Below are 18,855 nucleotides of genomic sequence, written 5' to 3' on the forward strand. Positions count from 1 at the left end.
AGCACTATAAGGGATGCTGGATCTGTACCTGTAGGCAGTCCTCCCACCTCACTGCTGTCCCAGCTGAGCAGAAGAATGTACAAGCAAGGAAAGAAGCATCAGAGGAGTCTACCCAGGAGATGGGCCTTGATCTTGTTGACCAAACCTCTTTTGTAACATGATCAGCAAAAGGCTAAACTCCTGGCTGGGCACCATGGCTCATGCCTGTAATCCAAGGACTTTGGGAAGCCAAGGTGGAAGAATCACTTCAGGCTAGGAGTTCAAGACTAGCCTGGGCAATATAAGGAGACCCTGTCTTTACAAAAAATTTAAAAATAAGCCTGGTGTAGTGGTGCACACCTTTAGCCCCAGCTACTTGGGAGGGTGAGGCAGGAGGATCACTTGACTCCAAGTGGTCAAAGCTGCAGTGGGATGTGATCACCCCACTACACTGAGATGAGACCTTGTCTCAATAAAAACAAACTGAAATTTTAAAACACACACACATTCAGTGAATATCTTTATAACTGTCAGATTGTGATAATTTGATTCTAACTCAAGATCAGCCCTTTTTATAGTTTATTTTGTGTCTTTAAGGAACCAGCCTAACTAACACAAAACACTAGCTTTGGGTTTTTTGTCCTTTTTGTAATTAGGAATGATAAAAATTAGGTTCAAGATATATCAAGGTAAGTTTGAGGGAGAAATGCATTAAGTCGATTCATTTGTGTAAAATGCTTAAAGTGTAACTTCATAAGTAGGCAGTGATAAACTTGGGTTCATAATTCCTTACTCAAAATCTATGAAGGCAGATTTAAAATTTTAAAAATTTAAAAATTTAGATTTTTTAATTATTATTTTTAAAAGGTATTAGAATTCACATGTTCCATGACATATAACATCCTCAGGCAGCAACCATAATCAAATCCTTTAGGATTTGTATAGGGAAATGCTTGAAGAGTTGTGCTAATGAGAGGTGAAGCCAGCTGGGCTTCTGGGTCGAGTGGGGACTTGGAGAACTTTTCTGTCTAGCTAAAGGATTGTAAATGCACCAATCGGCACTCTGTGTCTAGCTCAAGGTTTGTAAATGCACCAATCAGTGCTCTGTGTCTAGCTAATCGGGTGGGGACTTGGAGAAATTTTGTGTCTAGCTAAAGGATTGTAAATGCACCAATCAGCACTCTGTGTCTAGCTAAAGGTTTGTAAACGCACCAGTAAGCACTCAAAAAAGTCCAATCAGCTGTTTGTAAAATGGACCAATCAGCTCTCTGTAAAATGGATCAATCAGCTGTCTGTATAATGGACCAATGAGCAGGATGTGGGTGGTGCCAGATAAGGGAATAAAAGCAGGCCACCACATCCAGCAGCGGCAATGTGCCTGGGTCCTCTTTCACACTGTGGAAGCTTTGTTGTTTTGCTCTTCACAATAAATCTTGCTGCTGCTCACTCTTGGGTCCATGTGCCACCTTTAAGAACTGTTTTAAGAGCAGTAACACTCACTATGAAGGTCTGAAGCTTCACTCTTGAAGTCAGCAAGACCACGAAACCACCAGAAGGAAGAAACTATGGACACGTCTGAACATCAGAAGGAAAAAAACTCTGGACACACTATCTTTAAGAACTGTTACACTCACTGTGAGGATCCGCGGCTTCATTCTTGAAATCAGCGAGACCAAGAACCCACCAATGCCAGATACATTTTGGTGACCATGAAGGGACACCGACTGTCGCTGAGCAATAAGCACCATCAGAATCCTTTTGCTTGCCATTCTGTCCTATTTTTCTTTAGAATTTGGGGGCTAAATATGGGGCACCTGTTCGCCAGTTAAATGTGACTGGCGCAGTCACCAGACTAAAGATACGGGTTTCCGGCTTTCTGGGAAAGGGCTCTTTAACAACTCCTGACTCTTCAGGGTTGGAAGCGTTGGTTTGCGTTTAACCAGCTTCTACTTTTCCTGTACTTCTAGGCTGAGCTGAGGGTTGACAAAGAGGAAAGCCATTCAGCTCTAGGGTCCTGACAATAAGTTGGTTGACTCTGCGGCCATGAGCGGAACCCTCAAAGTCATGTTGCCCAAGTGAGACTCGCCCATGTATCCTATCTATCCTGACCCTTGTCCCCGGGTCCTAATGCCTGCCAGACAAACCTCCTCTCACTTCTCTTCTCCAAGGCTAGCCCTGCTTCTAAAAAACACTCCCTGTCTCTGGTGCTTTTCTAGTTTCTCCTGTAAGAAAGATTTCTAGTATAATCTTCAGGAGTCTGTTACCTTCTTTAGGCACCTGGGCTCACCAGTCAGAAAGTCATAGTTTTTGCCCAAAGCCCCATTGTAGGGGAGACTATCTGGAATTTTAGGATCCCTCCTCAGATAAGCAGGCCTAACAAAAGCCCTTCCTGAAGCTAGGTTATTGGGAGCTTCAGAAATGATATCCTTCCTATTCAAGTGAGGACAAAAGGTTTTACTCTTTGAACCTTGGAGATCCCTTCCCTCCCTCAGGGTATGGCCCTCCACTTCATTTTTGGAGAATAGCATCTTTATAGGACATGGGTAAGGTCCCAGTACTAAAAAGAGAATGCTTAGGACTCTAACAGATTTTCAAGAATGCATTGGTAAAGGCCACTAAATCAGATTTTTCTTGGCCCTCTTTGTGGTCTAGGAGGACAGACGGGTGCACCTTTTCAATAATGCATCAGTAAGGGCCACTAAATCCAACCCTCCTTGGCCCTCTTTGTGGTCTAAGAGGAAAACTAATGTTTCTACTGCTGTACTGGTGGGCACAACTATCCGATCAGCAGGGTCCAGGGACCATTGCAGGTTCTTGCGCAGGGGGAGAAATAAAACAAATCAAAACTGTGGACAGTTTTATCTTTCAGATGGGAAACACTCAGAAATCAACAGGCTCACCTTTGATATGCATTCTAAGCCATTGGGACCAAATTGACCCAGAAACCCTGAAAAAGAGGCAGCTTATTTTTTTCTGCACTATGACTTGGCCCCAATATTCTCTCTGATGTGGAAAAATGACCACCTGAGGGAAGTACAAATTACAAAACTATCCTGCAGTTTGACCTTTTCTGTAAGAGGGAAGGCAAATGGAGTGAAATACCTTATGTCCAAGCACTCTTTTCATTAAAGGAGAATCTACAACTATATGAACCTTGCAATTTACATCCCACAGGAGGACCTCTCAGCTTACCCCTATATTCTAGCCTCCCTATAGCTCCCCTTCCTATTAATGATAATCCTCCTCTAATATCCGCTGCCCAGAAGGACATAAGCAAAGAAATCTCCAAAGAACTGCAAAACTCCCTGGGCTATCTCTTATGTCCCCTTTAAGCTGTAGGGGGAGGGGAATTTGGCCCAACCTGGGTACATGTCCCTTTCTCTCTCTCTCTGATTTAAAGCAGATAAGGGCAGACCTGGGGAAGTTTGTAGATGATCCTGATAGGGACACAGTTGTCCTACAGGTTATAGGGCAAACCTTCAATCTCATTTGGAGAGATGTCATGCTATTTTTAGATCAAACCCTGGACTTTAATGAAAAGAATGTGGCTTTAGCTGCAGCCTGAGAGTTTGGGGATACATGGTATCTTAGTCAAGTGAATGATAGAATGACAACTAAAGAAAGGGACAAATTCTCTACCAGTCAGCAAGCCATCTCCAGTATAGATCCCCACTGGGAACTTGACTCAGATCATGGGGACTGGAGTTGTAAACATGTGTTGACCTGTGTTCTAGAAGGATTAAGGAGAATTAGAAAAAAGCCCATGAATTATTCAATGATGTCCACCATAACAGAGAAAGGAATAAAATTCTTCTCACTTCCTTAAGCGGCTACAGGAGGTCTTAAGAAAATATTCTCCCCTTTCACCTGAATCACTTGAGTGTCAATTTTTTCTAAAAGATAAGTTTATTACCCAGTCGGCCACAGATATCAAGACAAAGCTTGAAAAGCAAGCCCTTGGCCCTGAACAAAATCTGGAGGCATTATTAAACCTGGCAACCTTGGTGTTCTATGATAGGGACCAAGAGAAACAGGGCTAAAAGGAAAAGCAAGATCAGAGAAAGGCCACAGCCTTAGTCATGGCCCTCAGACAACCAAACTTGGTGGCTCAAAGAGGACAGAAAATAGAGTAGGCCAATCACCTGATAGGGCTTGTTATCTGTATGGTTTACAAGGACACTTTAAAAGATTATCCAATGAGAAATAATCTGCCCACTCATCCATGCCTGCTATGCTGAGGCAATCATTGGAAGGTGCACTGCCCCAGAGGACAAAGGTTCTCTGAGTCAGAAGCTCTCAACCAGATGATCCAACAACAGGACGGAGGGTGCCTGGGGCAAGCGCTAGCTCATGTCATCACTCTCTCTCAACCCCAGGTATGTTGAACCATGGAGGGCCGGGAAATTTACTTCCTCCTTGACACTGGTGTGGCCTTCTCAGTGCTAATCTCTTGTCAAGGTCCGTTATGATCTGAGGAATCCTGAGACAGCCTGTAACTAGGTATTTCTCCCACCTCCTCAGTTTTAATTTGGAGACTTTACCCTTTTCATGTATCTTTCTTGTTGTGCCTGAAAGTCCCACACCCTTATTAGGGAGAGATATGTTAGTCAAACCTGGAGCTATTATTTACATTAATATGGGGAACAGTTTACCCATTTGTTGTCCCCTACTTGAGGAAGGAATCAACTCTGAAGTCTGGGTATTGGAAGGACTATTTGGAAGGGCAAAAAATGCCCACCCAGTCCAAATCAGGCTAAAAGATGCCACCACTTTTCCTTATCAAAGGCAGTATCCCTTAAGGCCTGAAGTTCATAAAGGATTCCAGGATATTGTTAAACGTTTAAAAGCTCAAGACTTAGTAAGGAAATGCAGCAGTCCCTGTGACACCCCAATTCTTGGAGTACAAGAACCAAATGGTCAATGGAGACTAGTGCAACATCTATAGCGGAAGGAGATTTAATAGAGTCAGAGTTCCACATGGCTGGTGAGGCCTCAGGAAACTTACAATCACGGCAGAATGGGAAGCAGCCGCTTTTTTTGCAAGGCAGCAAGAGAAAGGGGTGAAGGAGGAACTTGCAAACACTTATAAAACCGCTAAGTTCTTGTGAGAACTCACTATCACGGGAACAGCGTGGGGGAAACCACCCCAATGATCCAATGACCTCCCTCCCTCCACACATTGGGATTACAGTTTGAGATGAGATTTATGTGGGGACACAGCCAAACTGTATCACCAGATATGTGCTTTAATGACAGTCAGCTTAAGGTGTTTTCCTTTTAAATAACTCAGAGTTATAAAATTGAAGATAGGTACCCATTTGCATGGTAAACAGATACAGCTTCCTGAGAGAGCAGGGTCTTACATCTTTGTTGGGTAAAACATTGACCACTGTGCCTCAGGGTAGACTTAGCAAGCATTTAACATACATTTTCAGTTATAAAAGATGTTACTTGATTTGTTGCAATTACCCAACCTTCGCCTTAGAAACTTGTAGGCCATTGGCCTAGGCTTCCTTCAGGCCCAGCGTTTCCATAACAATTGAATTAATTTAAGCCACAATGCCTCCCATGAACTACCTGGAAACTCCGACTGCCTCTAAGGATGAAAACGGCCACCAGCCTGGGGCAGCCTGTAGCTTCTTCAGAGCTTCCCCCTCCTCCCCTTGCTGCTCTTGCAGCTACTACAGAAGCTGCTCTCAATATGCCACACAGATTGCAGCTGGCGGGAGGGGAGTGGTCACAGTCACAATGTGTATTTTCTAACTCACCTAAGGAAGGTAGTAGTGTATGTGGCCGTAGCATGTTAAAAACAATATGACCTTTCCTGGTAAAAAGGACACTGAAGCAACGATAAAGCTGCTAGCTTGTTAGTAAGCAGGGAAGAATATGCATCTGATGGCTGGTGCAATTGTTTTATGCTCCTTTATATTTCAGCATTTTTCCTTTCAGAGCGCTGTCCTTTAAGTGTGCCATCATCAAAAGCTGTAGTCATCATTTGATCTGAGGAGTTTAATTACTTGTTTAGATCCTTGCTTATTCCATGGATTTAGGATGATTTTATCTAAATGGTGAGGAAAAGTGTCTGTCTGCACCATCCCCTACAGATTTATAATCCCACAGTTCTGTATCTTTTAAATTAAAACTCCATGACATTTTAAGCTTTAAATAAACACTGTTGAAACATTTTTAGAGGATACAGCTGTTTATCTACCCTTGTCCACACTCCTTTCTTCCTGCTCACACACTGGCCTTAGCCGCAGTTCCACAGAGCACCTCCATCATCCTGCCTGGCCTCTGTTCCTTCACTTGGCTTTTCAAACCCAACAGTGGTGTCTCACTTGTTCGATGCCTGCAGTTTCCTTTTGTCAGTTTTCCTCTCTCAACTACTAGAACAAACACTCAAGAAAGTAGAATGTACTGCCTCACTGCCAGTCCATCCATCTTGTTGCCCTGAGAGCCCTGCTCTTTCTCCCCACCACAGAGAAGAAGAAAATAAAAGTAGCGCTCATGCCTGGGTAACCTCCCTTAGAGGGGGCTTTTCATCACTCTGCTGTTGAGGAGGAGGGTGGGCCAGCCCTTCCTTCTGTTCCGCAGCTTCTTTAGGGAGACCGAGCGCAGGATGGGATCCAGGAAGCCTTGAGTTACTCAAATTGTTACTCCAACTTCTACAAACTAGCCGAGGAACTTTTCTGAGAGTCCAGTCTTTTGTATTCCACTAAAAGACTTTGACCCGGCCAGGCATGGTGGCTCACGCCTGTAATCCCAGCACTTTGGGAGGCCGAGGCGGGCAGATCACAAGGTCAGGAGATCAAGACCATCCTGGCTAACACAGTGAAACCCCGTCTCTACTAAAATACAAAGAAATTAGCCGGGTGTGGTGGTGGGCACCTGTAGTCCCAGCTACTCGGGAGGCTGAGGCAGAAGAATGGCGTGAACTCGGGAGGCAGAGCTTGCAGTGAGCCGAGATTGCACCACGGCACTCCAGCCTGGGCGACACAGTGAGACTCCACCTCAAAAAAAAAAAGACTTTGACCCATCCATTCAGGGATCAGGCCTTCACAATCTTCAATATCCAGAATGGTGGAGATTCTGAGGTTTGTTATGTTTTACAGTAATCTTAATAAACTACAGCTCAAGGCCAGGCATGGTGGCTCATGCCCTAATCTCAACACTGGGAGACGTATTTTGGAGGATCACTTGAGCCCATAAGTTTGAGGCCAGCCTAAGCCACAGGCCATGGCTCCTATATCTACAAACAGTAAAATACAGCTTGTGGTAGAAAAGCAAGGAGAAAAATATTACAGTGGTGACAAGGAAGTGGCACCTGACATGCAGCTATGGGTGGCTTTGCCAAGAAAAGCAGAGAAAGAATAGAGGAGGGCTTTTCTTGTTGCTGGTAGCAGTCAAAGCCAGGGTATCCATGAGGAGGCAGAGAGCCCAGGAAAGGTGGCCACAAAAGGGGTCAGTGCTCAGGAGGAGGAAGGAGGTTGGGGAGTGCAGGGCAGGGGACACCAAAAAGCCCAAGGAATAGACCCATCCACAACAACCAGCCTCACCCTGTCCACAGGCAGACTAGACCCAGCCTCAGCCCCATCCCAAGGAAGAAGAGCTAGTTCACTAGGAAAGTGCGGTGAGCCCTGGGACAAGGACTAAGCGTACCTAGAGGCAAAGTCCACACCGTGACAGCTAAAGGAATCAATGAGCCCAGACCTCTGAGTACAAGGTGGCAAGAGCCCTAGACGATACTGCAGGTGCTGCCAAGAGATACAATTTGGATGCTGCTGAAGGGACAGGGTACAGGGCCACACAGAAAATGTCTTTTCTTGAGACAGCGCCACTCTGCCCTTGGTACATTCAGGAATTTTGCAAATAGGTGGTGGATATCGTTGCCTGCCCAGGCCATGTGTCTACAGAGATGGCCATCACCTTCTGTGAGAAAGATGCAGGAGACAAAGCACAGGTAGCCCTACCATTGTGGGAAGGCTCACAAGATACCTTCCTGGCCTCCTCCATGTGTGACAGTGAATCCCACCCTGTGCTGCAGGTAGCCCTCTGCATGCGTTTCTGAGAGTAGCAGATATTTTGGAATTAAAACCTGCCATAACTCTTGTTTTTTTCTTCTGACAGAATCTCACTCTGTCAACTACGCTGAAGTGCAGTGGCATGATCTCGGCTCACTGCAACCTCCCGGGTTCAAGTGATTCTCCTGCCTCAGCCTCTTAAGTAGCTGAGATTACCAACATGTGCCAGCAGTCCAGCTAGTGTTTTTTTATTTTTCATACAGACAGGGTTTTCCATGTTGCCCAGGCTGGTCTTATACTACTGAGCTCAGGCAATCCACATGCCTCAGCCTATGAAAGTGCTGTCATTATAGACATGAGCCACCACACCTAGCCTGTAACTCTGTTAATAGCTATTCATACCCTGCCAACTTTCAAAATGCATCAAGGCAATTAGAGACAAGCATGCATACCTATGTGCAGGTAAGCACGTGAACATACACAGGAGTATGAAGACTTACATGCCTCTTGGATACACACAGCCTTCTCTATGTGTACACATTACCTCCATCAGTGTGTCCTGTGTCTCCCAGATACTATCTTACATGGAGAAAAAGTAGTATTTAGGGATTATTATTGTATTTGTTTATGTCATTGTGGAACAGTTAAAGGCCATTGAGATCACTTGCTCTTTTCAGGTCTTGTTGGGTCCAGCTGTACAGATTCAGGATAGACTACATCCTGCTTATGCTGCTCCATGCCCTGTGGGAAGGTGTCACTGCTAAATCTAGAACAGGTGGCCAGTCATCTAACTGAATTTGAATCCAGATTTTTGTCAGATGCATCCGTGTGTCTTCTTTTTAAATCAGGTGTGAACAGGGCTATTCTCAGCCTCTCAGGTTCAAGGACTGCCTCTGTGCCACCACACACTGGAAGACAAGGGCTCTGCCCAGGCCTGGGGACAGCCTTCTACATTCACTGGGGCCTTGGGGGGATTGTCACCAGGCAACACTCAGCTCCATGGAGCTTACCTGGTTTTGAAATTCCACTTGGTAGACATTCCTCTGTGTTGAAGTATTTCTTTTTTTTTGGCATAATGCCTCCTAGCAGGTCAGTTAGTTGGCTTTTCAGTAAAGTAATCCTTCTAGGCTCACAATGGAGACAGTAAGAGGGGGGAAGACAGCTAGGAGGCTGGCACTAGAATGTTACTTATGTGCCCTGAAGTATTCATTCTGTAAAGTAGGATTATTTCACTGTAGTAGCATCCTCAGTAGTATTCTTATTGGTAATATGAGTGCAATTGATACTATGTATATATTAAATACACATACAGAGAACACATGAATAGAAATGGGTGTGACCTAGTACTAGTTATTATATTGTATGTAGTGTATTGTAGCCTATATTAGTGGTACTGGTATTATTATTAGCAGTATTCCTCTCCACCTTGTGTAAACATGAGGGAAGGAGTCACCTGCAGGTCTACTGTGTTTATGAGGCTGTGCTCCAAGTAAGTGCCAAGCCGGGAGTTAATTCTCAGGTCAGCTTTCACCATCCTAAATATTCTGCTCTCACCTGGGAGCTTCACAGAAGCAATCTGGCCAGGCATGGTGGGGATTCATCCCACTGGGCAGTGGAAATGTCCTTAATACGAGTGGGCCACGAAGTGGACTTTGTCAGTTGATGCTGGTTTCCATGTTGTTGGGAAAACCAAATGATGCCTTGTGCTATCGGATGGAATTGACCATTCCAAGGATATATTTAGATTAAATACATACATTTAAACAGAAAACACAGTAATACAGATTTCATTTCTCTCCTGAGTTCCAGACATAACTCCAGCAGCCTTGAGAGGAGGCTGCCCATGGTGTAATTTAGTGAGAATGACCTGCAAACCTTTCTCCTGTTCACTTAGGTCTCCATGAAAACCTTTGTTCATGGGATGCTACCTACACAATGTATGTTTTTGCTGACTTGATACAAACTCACTTATATGCGCTCTAAAAATCTCTATCTTTGTGTCCTTATTTTTCTGCAGATACTGAATGGCAGTACTAAGTGTTGTTTCAAGAAATATGTGATCACTATGGCAAGAAATACAGCTGGGATATAAAGTCCCTGGTTATGGGTAAGATTGCATTAGAAGCAGCACCGATACACATCTTGCAGCTCCGAATGTCCAAAGAGGAGCTGGTGGAAAAAAACCAAAAGAAGTTAAAGGGAAGTGTTCCCCACAGCTGTGCTCATGGCAGGTGCGGTTGCCTTGCTGTTTGCAGGACTCTTTGGGGATATTAGCAATGAGTTTTGTAACTCAACTTTAAAGGCTAGTGCCGGGCATAGTTAGTTTGTCCTCTTTTCTTCAGTCTTGAAACTAAGCCTCTCCTTGGTGGTCCTGAAAGAGTTTGGCTGATGCTGTGATTCAATTTTTTCTTTAAGGGCTTATTAAAATAATATGCATTAGTTTCAGTGATTTCTGAGTTCCAAAAGCATTTGAGTATTGTTTATATTAGTATCTATAAAGTTATGTTAATGACAGAATGGCTTCAAAGTTTAACTTAATAGATGGTTTTGCAGGTTTCTTTTCAAAATCTGATATAGAATTAATATTTCAGCAACTATTCAAACTTAGCAAATTGATAAGCAGCTAAATCTCCCTAAAGAAGCTTAATTAAAAAAAAGTAAAAAGCCCAATTCATTTTTACCCTGTGTGTTTGTATTCCCTTCAGCCAATGCTTTCCTTGTATCCTGTTTTCTTCTGAAAGGAAAGACATTGCTCCCTTCAGGCTTGTTAACTGACATCAATCAGAATGGGCTTTCCTTTTGCTTTGCTTCTTATTCAGGAATGGTCTAGATTACAGACCTAGAAAATAGACTATTTGAAGATTCTTCTGGGATAACAGGATGAATACTCTGTCTTAAGAATTCCTGTTGCCAGGGGAGAAAAAAAATTGCAGTTATGTGAGTAATCTTGGATTTAAAATTGTATTAATATGAAGCATATGTACTTTTGAAATTTGTGTTAGTTATATTTATGCATATGTCCAAATGTGGATTGACTATTCTTGGGAAGTGAACACACACATGTGAACACACACCCTTTATAATCACTCTGTCTGCATCTGCTACAAATGGTAGTGTCTGTGAATCTCAGGCATGGGTATGAGAACCATGATACTCAGTTCTCTGCCTCTAGTGTCTTTCTGCACCATTTGCACATGAAGTTGTTCTGACAAGTCTTGGTGAAACACAACCATATAGTTACTATTTAAAAATTTAATTGTGGTAGGAAACACACACACAGACACACACTAAAATTTAAAATTTAAAACTAAAAACTAAAATGTACCATCTGACCTATTTTTAAGTGTACAGTTCAGTAGTGTTAGGTCTGCTCACATTGCTATACAATGGACTTCCACAACTTTTTCACCTTATGAATCTGAAATTCTGTGCTCACTGAACAAGTCCCCATTCCCCCCTACCCTCAGCTCCTGACAACCACCATTCTACTTTGTATTTCTAAGATTTTTACTACTCTAAGTACCTCAAATAAGAATTATATAGTATTTGTCTTTTGGCTGGGGATGGTCGATCATGCCCGTAATCCCACACTTTGTGAGGCTGAGGCAGGTGGATGACCTGAGGTCAGGAGTTCCAGACCAGCCTGGCCAACATGGTGAAATCTCATCTGTACTAAAAATGCAAAAATTAGCCGGGCATGGTGGCGGGCACCTGTAATCCCAGCTACTCTGGGGGCTGAGGCAGGAAAATCGCTTAAACCTGGGAGGTGGAGGTTGCAGTGAGCCCAGATGGTGCCAGTGCACTCCAGCCTGGGCAACAGAGCAAGGCTTCATCTCAAAAAAAAAAAAAAAAAAAAAAAAAAAAAATATATATATATATATATATATATATATATAAAATTACTTGTTTTATTTGATTGGCTCATTTCACTTAACATAATGCCTTCAAGGTTCATCCATGTTAGAGCATGTAGTAAGATTTTCTTTGCTTTTAAGGCTGAACAATATTTAATGGTATGTTCGACCACATTTTGTTTATTCATTCATCTGTTAAGGGACATTTGGGTTGCTTCCAGTCCTTGGCTGTTCTTGTGAATAATGCTTATATAAACATAAGTGCACAAATATCTCTTTGAGTTCTTGCTTTCTGTTCTGTTGGGATATACCCAGAAGTGGAATTGCTGGATGAGGTGGCAATTTTATTTTTAATTTTTGGAATGATTACCATATTGTTTTCCATAGTTGTTAAACCATTGCATATTCCCACCAACAATCTGTAAGGGTTCAAATTTTTCGACATTGTCATCAAAACTTGTCATTTTCTAGATTTTTTTTGACAGTACTCATCCTAATGGGTGTGAGTTAATCTCTTATTATGATTTTGATTTACATATCTGATGATTGGAGATGGTGAGAATCTTTTCATTTCCTTGTTGACCATTTCTGCATTATCTTTGGAGAAATGTCTGTGCACATCCTTTGCCTATTTTTAATTTTTTTTTGTTCTTATGTTGTAGGAGTTCCTATGTATTCTGGATATTAAGCTCTTTTCAGCCATATGACTTATGATAATTTTCTCCCTTTCTGGTTGACTTTTTGCTTAGTTGTCATCTTTGGTGTGCATAAGTTTTTGATTAGATGAATTTGACACATGTCATCTTATTCATCTAATTTTCCCCTTGTTACCTGTGCTTTTGGTGTCATAGCCAAGAAGCGATTGGCAAATCCAATTTCATGAAGCTTTAACCTATGTTTTCTTCTAGCCATTTTAGTTTCAGGTCTTACATTCAAGACTTTAATCCATATTGAATTAATTTTTGTATATGGTGTTAATTATAGTGCATTTTCATTCTTTTGCATATGGATATCCAGTTTTCCCAAGCACTATTTGTTGAAGAGACTTATCTTTTCTCCATTGAATAGTCCTCGAGTGGCTTGTTGACAAATACATGACAATTTATTTCTGGGCTGTCTCTTCTATTCTATTAGTATTTAGGACAGTACTGCACTGTTTTGATGAATGCATCTTTGTAGTATATTTGGAAATCCCAACATGTGAGACCCCCAATTTTGTCCTTTTTCAAGATTGTTCTGGCTATTTGGGATCTCTTGAAATTTCATATGTATTTTAGGATGTTTTTCTCTATTTCTGCTCAAAATGCCATTGGGATTTTGATAGTGATGGCACTGAATCTGTAGGATTGTTTTGCATGCTATGCATATCTTAACAATATTAAGCCTTCCCATCCATGAGCATAAGCTTTCAATTCATTTGTCTTCCTTTCAGTAGTGTTTTGTAGTTTCAGTGAACAGGTCCTTCACCTCTCTTATGTCTAGGTATTTTATTCTTTGGATAGTATTATAAATGGGATTGTTTGTAATTTTCTGTTCAAGTTGTTCATTGTTAGCAGATTAAAATGCAACTGATTTTTGTTTGATTTTTAGTCTACAACTTTGCTGAATTGGTTTATTGGTTCTAACACTTTTGTGGTTTTTTTTTTAATGTGTTGAATTTTCGTGTTTTCTATATATAAGATTAGGTATTCTGTGAGCAAATATGCAAATATAATTTTGTTTCTTCTTTTCCAGTTTGGATGCCTCTTATTGTGTTATTTGCCCAATTGCCTGGTTCAGATGAGTGTCCTTGTCTTATTCCTGAACTTAGAAAGAAAGTGTCAGTGTTCGTTGAGAATTATATTAGCTGTGAACTTCTCATATATGGCCTTTAATATGTTGAGGTAACTTTGTTTTTTTTTTTTTTTTTTGAGGTGGAGTCTTGCTCTGTCACCCAGGCTGGAGTGCAGTGGCATGACCTTGGCTTACGACAACCTCCACTTCCTGGGTTTAAGTGATGTTCCTGCCTCATCAGTTTGAGTGTTTTCATCATGAAAGAGCGTTGGAGCTTTTCAAATGCTTTTTCTTTCTCATCAGTTGGGGTTTTCTTTTTTTGTATCCTTTGGTTTCTTATTCTGTAAATGTGGTTTCATATGTTCAACATGTTTGCATTCCAGGTATAAACTTCACTTGTTCATGTATATGATCCTTTTAATTTGTTGTGGAATTTTGTTAATATTTTATTTAGATTTTTAAATCTGTGTTAATCGGGGATATTGATCTGTATTTTATTTTTAATATTGTGTTTTACATGTTTGGTAGAGTTCTCCAGTGATTCCAGCTGGTCCTGGGCTTTTCTTTGTGGGGATGTTTTATTTTATTATTGATTCAGTCTCCTTACTACTTACAGGTCTGTTCAGATTTTCTGTGTCTTCATTTTTTCCCTCTTTTCAAAATGATCAGTAATTCTCTGTCTTCATGATTCAGTTTTGGTAGGTTGTTTATTTCTAGGAATTCTTTTATTTCCTTTAGCTTATCCTAATTGTTGTCAAAGGATATGCCAACAAATGGTATTCTCCTTTTATTTTTTGTGGCATTGGTTATAGTGTGGGCTCTAGCATTTCTGATTTTAGTCATCTGAGTGTTCTTTTCTTTGTTACTATAGCTAAGGTTTATCCGTAAAGTTATTCTGTGACCCAGCATTTCTTCTGACTTAACATACAAAGCACTCATGATGTGTGAGGCATGAATGTGTCTTATTTCTTGAATATCTACCCAAGCCTTTCATATGGTTTGTCTTCCATACTTTTTATTCTATATTCTAAGATATACTTGAAATATACTGCAATTCTTAAAAAAAAATGATGTTTTATCTAGCTAGCCTGGTAGTTTGGGTGGAGTGCTTGTGAATTTGTTTTATGGAATCTACGATGATCCCATCAACATAGTGTCTTCATTTGGCTTTCTAAGTGAGCAGATAGCGATTAAGTGAGGTGCGAATCATAGAAACTCACAGAAGATGAACAACTAGCCAGGAGCTACTTTTTCAAAGTTAGTTCAGTCCTACAGAGCTTATATAGATGGCTCTGTTATTTTTTTTAACTATTTTTTGACCTATTTCAGGTGACAGTGTGTGTGTGTGTGTACATGCAGGTATACTTATTTTAATTTCTCCTAGCTGCATGGTTGTGAGTAGGGACTTACCAATGATATTAAAAGTCTGTCTTTGAAAATGATCATATCTGAGTGCCATGTACACAATTAGCTGTGCTTTGACAGAGCAGAATATGCAGAAGACTTAAGAGTATAAAGAAATGCACAAAGTAATACTGGAAAGAAATGTAAAATCATGCTGGGATGCTGGCTCACATGATGTGCCAGCAACAGCGGTCGGATGATGAGCAGCTTTGATATTCTGAAATGAATTAGGCAGGATAAGACAAACTGATTAGAAATAATACTTAACCTGAAGGGAAAGCAAACCAGGGGAGGGCAGTGTTGGATGTGATGTGTAGAACAGAAAGACAGGCTGTGGCTAATTCTCATCCAGAAATGTGTTCTTCCTTAGGGTTTCTGCTCAATATTACACCAGTCACAAAAATAAAAATAAAATAGATCTTCCGCCCTAAAAGAACATTCTGGGAGGCCTAGTTTCCATTCATTTTCCACTCCTCCCATCTCGTTTTTTATCTGCGCCAAACTTGAATTCCCCTGGGAAGGTGGCCTTGTAGTGTCATTGCTCTGGTGACTACATTCAGCAAAACTTGCTGCTATCATCATTCTTCTTCTAGGTGTTCATTTTGCTCACATACTACTTTCTTCCTGTTCTTAAGCTGTAGATCATAATATAACCTTTGATTTCATTTCTTTTCCTTCTGAAAGAATTTTGTGGTAGGCTATGTTGGTTTGTGGAAGTCATCCTGACCTCATTAGAAAAGAAAGCTGCCTGTAGGGAGGGCTTAATTCAATATCATTATTTTTCATCTGCTTTCACAGTGACAGCTGAGGCCAAGCAGGTATTTAGCAAGTTAAATGGTAAGAGTGAATGGTACATTACCAGGAGAACCAGTCCCTGATCATGCTGCAAGGACTGATTGCTGTGATTAGGCTCCAGGGCAGGTGTCTGCCTGGGCCAGTCACCAGGGAATCAGACTGATCATGCTGTCGGGGTGTCTGCCTTGGCCAGTCACCAGGAAATCAGTCTGATTATGCTGTCAAGGTGTGTCTCCCTTGGTCGAACACTGGAATCAGCCTGTTTATGCTGCGGGGTATGTCTGCCTTGGCCAATCACCAGGGCATCAGCATGATTATGCTGCACGACATATTTGCCTGGGCCAGTCACCAGGGAATCAGCCCCCTGATTATGGTGCAGAGGTGTGTTGTTGCCTTGATCATGGTATAGAAGTATGTCTTTGCTCTGATTATGAAGCAGTGGCAAGTCTGCCTGACCAAGGTATAGTAGGGCTCTTTGCCTTGGTCAGTCTAGCCACTAAGAAGACAAGGTGGACCTGATGGACTTAAAAGACGAGGCAGAATGGCCTTGATGAACTCACACATCAGCTGCCTATTTGCTGCCTAATCAGGTTTCTGGAAGGCCCTCTCTATAAAAAAGTGGGCAGGCCTATGACATCCTCAGTGGGAAATCATTTTGAGCAGTTTTTTCTGTAGGCATTTCCTACATGGCTTCATGGGTCATTGTAAACTGTCAGTCAGCCAAGACTGAGATTATTTTAAGAAAATAAAGTCTTTTAAATTGTGCAAATCTTAGAGTAAAAAAATGCATGTGGTGTATTTCTTGTGAGTTCTAGATATTTTAAAACAGAACCATATTACAACTGGAAATGTAAGTCGCATTACTTAAAAAAAAATCTTCAGCTGGGATATCAGAAAATCTTACTCAAAATTTAGCCCATGATGATTTCCTCCACTGTATCTTGAACAAATCCTTTCAGTAATGAATCCCTTGGGATAGATGAATTCCTTACAGCAGCAAGGTACCATCTTGAAACAGGGAGCAGCCCTCTGCAGAGACAGAGCTACTATTGCCTTGATCTTGGACTTCCCAGCCTCCAGAGGTGTGAGAAATTCATTTCTGTTCTTTACAAATTTTCTGGTCCCAGATATTTTGTTACAGCTGCACAAGCAGACTAAGACCTGAGGCTTTGCTGTAAGACAAGGAGTGTGTATGGTCACACCTGGCCCAGTAAGTGGCTCCTAGAAGGCACTTGTGTCATTTCCTAACCCAGGAGGATCCAGTCCTCACTGTGAATCCCACCTTGAGGAGTTACTAAGGTCATTCTCCATCCCTGCTCAGCTTTGTTGAAAAGCACACACCAGTCATGACATGGACATGATGCACATGGATACACATGACATGGGCTCTGGTCCTCTTTCTACCCAAGCCGTGTCTTCCTCTTGTAAGTAAGCCTTCCTCCTCAGGCTTACTTAGGTAATTATGGTTGTTTCCATCCTTCTGCTTTTTCTCTTTTTCTTTTTTTTATTATAAGTTAAGTTCTAGAGTAGATGGGCGGAATGTGCAGGTTTGTTCAATAGGTATACATATACCATATTGGTTTGCTGCACCCATCAACTTGTCATTTACATTAGATATTTATCCTAATGCTATCTCTCCCCCATCCTCCCATCCTCTGACAGGCCCCAGTCTGTGATATTCCCCACCCTGTGTCTATGTTTTCTCCTTGTTCAACTCCCACTTATGAGTGAGAACATGGGGTGTTTGGTTTTCTGTTCCTGTGTTAGTGTGCTGAGAATGATGGTTTCCAGCTTCATCCATATCCCTGCAAAGGACATGAACTCATCTTTTTTATGGCTGTGTATGTGCCACATTTTCTTAATCGAGTCTATCATTGATGGACATTTGGGTTGGTTCCAAGTCTTTGCTCTTGTGAATAGTGCCACAATAAACATATGTGTGCATATGTCTTTATAGTGGAAAGATTCATAATCCTTTGGGTACATACCCACTAATGGGATAACTGGGTTAGATGGTATTTCTAGTTCTAGATCCTTGAGGAATTGCCACACTTTCTTCCACAATGGTTGAACTAATTTACACTCCCACCACCCAGGTAAAAATGTTCCTATTTCTCCACATCCTCTCCAGCATTTGTTGTTTCCTGACTTTTTAATGATCACCATTCTAACTGGCATGAGATGGTATCTCACTGTGGTTTTGATTTGCATTTCAGTGATGACCAGTGATGATGAGCATTTTTTCATATGTCTGTTGGCTCCATAAATATCTTTGAGAAATGTCTGTTCATATCCTTTGCCCACTTTTTGAGGGAGTTGTTTTTTTCTTGTATATTTGTTTAAGCTCTTTTTACATTCCAGATATTAGCCCTTTATCAGATGGGTAGATTGCAGAAATTTTCTCCCATTCTGTAGGTTGCCTGTTCACTCTGATGATAGTTTATTTTGGTGTTCAGAAGCTCTTTAGTTTAATTAGATCCCATTTGTCTATTTTGTCTTTTGTTGCCATTTCTTTAGGTATTTTAGTCATGAAGTCTTTGCCCATGCCTGTGTCCTGAATGGTATTGCCTAGGTCTTCTTCTAGGGTTTTTATGGTTTTAAGTCTTTAATCCATCTTTAGTTAATTTTTGTATAGGGTGTAAGGAAGCATCCAGTTTCAGCTTTCTACATATGGCTAGCCAGTATTCCCAGCCCTATTTATTAAATAGGGAGTCCATTCCCCGTTTCTTGTTTTTGTCAGGTTGGTCGAAGACCAGATGGTTGTAGATGTGTGGTGTTATTTCTGAGGTCTCTGTTATGTTCCATTGGTCTCTATATCTGTTTTGGCACCAACCATTCTGTTTTGGTTACTGGAGCCTTGTAGTATGATTTGAAGTCAGGTACCATGATGCCTTTGGCTTCCTTCTTTTTGCTTAAGATAGTCTTGTCTATGTGGGCTGTTTTATGGTTTCATATGAACTTTAAAGTAGTTTTCTTCCAATTCTGTGAAGAAAATCAGTGGTACCTTGATGGGGATAGTATTGAATCTA

At 41.4% G+C, this 18,855-nt stretch overlaps 1 long non-coding RNA gene across 1 annotated transcript in view; it reads left to right on the plus strand.

Annotated features, from left to right (window-relative positions):
* Window positions 1–17,935, plus strand: part of LOC134736089 (uncharacterized) — a 61,343-nt gene extending 43,408 nt beyond the window's left edge. The window contains exons 2-4 of the long non-coding RNA XR_010119791.1: window positions 10,018–10,231; window positions 10,820–10,937; window positions 13,768–17,935. This is a non-coding gene — a long non-coding RNA (uncharacterized lncRNA). The remainder of the gene's footprint in view (window positions 1–10,017; window positions 10,232–10,819; window positions 10,938–13,767) is intronic.
* The last annotated feature ends 920 nt before the right edge of the window (window positions 17,936–18,855 follow it).

The sequence above is a fragment of the Symphalangus syndactylus genome, chromosome Y (genome assembly GCF_028878055.3).
Source record: "Symphalangus syndactylus isolate Jambi chromosome Y, NHGRI_mSymSyn1-v2.1_pri, whole genome shotgun sequence".
NCBI classification, from domain to species: Eukaryota; Metazoa; Chordata; class Mammalia; order Primates; family Hylobatidae; genus Symphalangus; species Symphalangus syndactylus.